Genomic DNA, 4,551 nt, shown 5'->3' with positions numbered 1-4,551 from the left:
ACTAACCGTAGATGTCATCGGTACATTCTCTGTCAGGCTTATCCCTGGAGTGAGCACTGTGTTTTCCTTGATAGAGGGTTGAGCCAAGTTAGGGAAGCTAAAGTTTTCGCTCGGAGGCTCAGATTGCATAGAGACCCCAGGTGAAATGACGTAAGATGGGTCCATGGGGCTCATTAGAGGAGTCTCCATTTGAGATAGAGTAGGGTGTTGAGCCTTGCTCGTATCCAGAAATCTCATGGGGCCAGTTGAGAGTATATTCACCCCTCGGTTTTGCCTTTCTGATTGAATAATGCCATGGATAACATTACAGATCATTTTCTGTTGATCTTCGATGCTCGTGGCACTAGAGGTGGATTGTACAATCTCTATCCACCCTACATGGTAGGCATGGCCAGAGTGTAGATCCGTCAACACCTCAGTGTGGAGGTCGTATGTCCAATGATCATTAATGAACAATCCTTCTAGAGTCGACGTGTTAACGGTTTCTCGTGAGGTAGAAGCAATGTTGCTCCCCGTGGTTTTACTTGCCACCAACGGTACTCTAGAGGGAACTTCTGAAGGAGGCAGCTCAACAGGGCCTTTTTGGTAAGAAGTTGGTAGGATATCCACATGGACACTCTTTGGGGGTGTGGGGTCCACGTGCGATGTGAAAGGAGATTCCACTTCCCCACCCCCTTCGCGTGCTTCATCTGCATCAGGTTCCGAGCGAGTAGCTCTACCTAATGTTTCCATGAAACGGCTAAACATACTAGTACTAGGCTGTGGAGCTTCGGGAGGTGCATGGCCTTCTCTCTCAGTGTTTTGGGTAGGGTATGCTTCCATGATTTCTGAGTCGGAGGAGGAATCACTAGCGGCTATTTTAGGGTCTTGGGTGGTGCTACCTTGTGTCCCCGCTGAGGGTCTAGAGCTTATCGTGGATGGGTAATGGGTGTCCGTATGAACAGAGGCACCCTCAATATGCTCGTGTTCTAGCACCCGCCCAGAGCATAAGTGCATGTGCTTTTGATACCCTAAGGTGTCAAAAAGCTGCTCTAGGAGGCCTTGTGACTAGTTTTTACCGTGTTTTTTGTTTGTTTTTTTGCTAGATTTTTTAGAGCGTGTCGTGGAATGGGCCGTGTGATAGCTCAAAACGAGCGTATCGGTCAGAGGGTCGTGCCGTGCTTTACAGCCCTCCGTTTGGTCACTCTATGCCCTCGGAATCCCTAAAACTGTCAATTTCCATTAGGGAACTAGGCCCAAACTAGAAAGTCTAAGGGTGCAAGTGGGAAGAGAAAGGAGGAGAGTGGAGGACTTGTCCCACATGCTCTCATTCTCTCTTGAGGGAGTAGGGTATATATATAAGAGTGAGTCTAGTATATATCATAAGATTGAGGACTGAGGCCTAGGCTCGGGCTCGGGCCTGGGCTTGGGCTTGGGCTTGGGAAAATGATCCCGATCTATCTTTTATACAAACCAACCCGTCCGTTTTAAGAGTCACGTTTTTTATTTTCGAAAAATTTCGCCGCCCGCTCACTCGCGTTTTTTTATTTCCGAATTTTTATTTTATTTTTTATTTTTTTCATTTTTTATTTTTTTTTGGCAGAAAATACAGAAATTGAAAACGCAGGTATGCAAAAAATACAGAAATTGCAGAAAATTACAGAAATTGCAGGAAAAAACGCAGAAATTGCAGGAAAAAACGCAGAAATTGCAGAAATTGCAGAAAATTAAAAAAACGCAGAAATGCAGAAAATTGCAGAAATTGAAAACGCCGAACTTGAAAATGCAGAAATTGCGGAAATTGAAAAACGCAGACAATAGCAGAAATTGAAACTTGACAGCAATTGCAGAAAACGCAAAAAACAGAAATCTCCACACACTCCTTCCCTGCCTTTCCTATGATAGAAATTGCACCACAAGGAAGCGTAAAGTGCTAACCGAGCTTAGTGTAGGGCATATCCCCGGCAGCGGCGCCAAAAATGTGCGCTCCTTGCCGCACTGTCGAAGCAAGGGACTTGCCAATACACCGTGTGCGAGCCACAGACGGCTCCAAGCACACAACAAGCCTAAACTAGCAAGCTCAAGAAAACAAAGGGTGTGTCACTCACCGCTCTACGCTCGCCTTCGTGGTGGATTCTTTGCCGCGATGAAGAAGAAGCTGCAGTCGTGCCGCGCTCAACCGCTTCGCCGCCGTCGTGCCTTCGTAATGCTCGATCGCACACACACTCTCCCTCTCTCTCTCTCTCTCTCTCTCTCTCTCACACACACACAAGGAGGTGAAGAAGAAGAAGATGGAGATGGAGCAAGAGCACTCTTCAATTGCACAAATGAGAGAATGAGTAAAAATTAGGTTTAGTTGGCTTTTATAGGAGCTCACCCCATTCACACTTGGGCGCCCATGCTTAACCAACTAATCCCTTGAATGTCCAAGTTAAAGTGCGCCTCTCATCGGCGATCACTCTACCTTTCCCTATTGGTCCGACAAGCCCGGTACCTGACTCTACCAAATACATAATACGCGTCCATCGTAGGTGATGGGTGTCCGTGTGCCGTGAGGGTTAACAAACATTGAATCCCACCCATGTAAGCTAGATAGTCACTATGTTGTTTTTATACAACAAAAATTTATTAGATTAAAAAGAAAAATATAAATATTACAAGGGCCTCAAAGGATGGGAAAGAGGCATCCCAAAAAAGGGGAGGTAAAGTATATCACCAAACATGAGAAGCCTTAGAGTACAAGGCAATCATCTTGCTCCTCCAAGGTTTCCATTTAGAGAATTTTTGTATCAAGTGAAGAGGGGCTTCTTGAGCTTCTTCTATACTTGGAAGACAGACTCTGGAGAGCCTTTTAAGCTCAAAACGTAAAGGTTCATGGGGGAAATGACTAGTTCTCATGTGTGATGCATCATTCCTTTGTCTCCAATAGTGCCACAGATAACTACACCTCCGCATATTCCACACAAGAAGGTCCACATGCCTACATTCTCCTAATAGAATCTCTTTGACTATGAATTAATGAGGATGGAGTGACTTGCAGCCATGTTGTATGCATTGGAGTAAATTTTCCTCCCCAGTCTTGTGTTGTATTTCTTGGCTTTGGTTGTTGTAGTCTATACCCCCTTGGTGAATAACTAGCTAGCAAAGGAAAATATGATTGATAGCTATAAGGAATGCTCACAAGCTCTTGAATCTATAGATTCACTCCTTACTGCTCCATTGCACTTTCCACTTGGAGTTGAGCTTGTACTTGAAGTCCTCAAAAAAAATGGTAATCTTAAGTTTTTACAGACTTTATCTGCAAAATATTTCAAGGAGGCTCCCTTCTTGAGGCCATATATGCAATTAGTTGCCAGCACACTGAATTGTTTTAACCTACACAACACCTCAGAGAGACATCTAATAGTGAGATGAAACTTGTTGATGATCTTGTCAGCTATCATGGGTTGGGCATTTAAGATCAAATATCCCTAGCTTTTACTATACCATCCTTAATGAACTTATAAGCTTTGATGTTAGGTTATAGATTTTCTTGAGATGGCAAATGTCCATACTAGATAGAGTCTTGCACTAGAAAGTTGTATCTGGCTACAATTTTCTTGGGAACAATCCACTTGGATTTCAATTCAAACCAAGCTTACAAGAACCTCTTGGTTAGAGTTGAACCTAGGGGGTAATTATAGTTAGCGCAGTGATGAGATCCCAATAAGAAAGGTTATTCCAAGCTTTGTAGCTCTGTAGGTGAAAGCTGGTTGTACTTCTCATCACAACAGACATGTCCAATAATCATGTGAATCAATGGATCTAGTAATCTACTTTGTAGACATTTTGGTTGCCAAATTCTCTATCATGTCTAGTATCCCTAATCCACCTCTTTCCTTATTTTGGTAGCAGGTTGTTCTTTAGCAAAATCTACACCAGAACCTCTTGGTTAGAGTTGAACCTAGGGGGTAATTATAGTTAGCGTAGTGATGAGATCCCAATAAGAAATGTTATTCCAAGCTTTGTAGCTTTGTAGGTGAAAGATGGTTGTATTTCTCGTCAACATGCATGTCCAATAATCATGTGAAGGTTATTCCAAGCTTTGTAGTGAAAGCTGGTTGTATTTCTCGTCATCATACATGTCCAATAATCATGTGAATCAATGGATCTAGTAATCCACTTTGTAGACATTTTGGTTGCCAAATTCTCTATCATGTCTAGTATCCCTAATCCACCTCTTTCCTTATTTCGGTAACAAGTTGTTCTTTAGCAAATTCTCTATCATGTCTAGTATTCCTAATCCATCTCTTTCCTTATTTCAGTAGCAGGTTGTTCTTTAGCCAAATTCTCTATCATGTCTAGTATCCCTAATCCACCTCTTCCCTTATTTTGGTAGCAGGTTGTTCTTTAGCGAATTCTCTATCATGTCTAGTATCCCTAATCCACCTCTTTCCTTATTTCAATAGCAGGTTGTTCTTGAGGTTGACATGTCCTTCTGGAGGGCTTTAGATGACTTCTTTATCCTCCTCAGAAGAGTCCAAATCAGAGGATATGCCGCTTGCTTGATCTTTAGGTATATCATGAATACTA

The sequence above is a fragment of the Adiantum capillus-veneris genome, chromosome 10 (genome assembly GCF_014529385.1).
Source record: "Adiantum capillus-veneris isolate H3 chromosome 10, ASM1452938v2, whole genome shotgun sequence".
Classification (NCBI taxonomy): domain Eukaryota; kingdom Viridiplantae; phylum Streptophyta; class Polypodiopsida; order Polypodiales; family Pteridaceae; genus Adiantum; species Adiantum capillus-veneris.
This window is presented reverse-complemented; position numbering follows the sequence as displayed.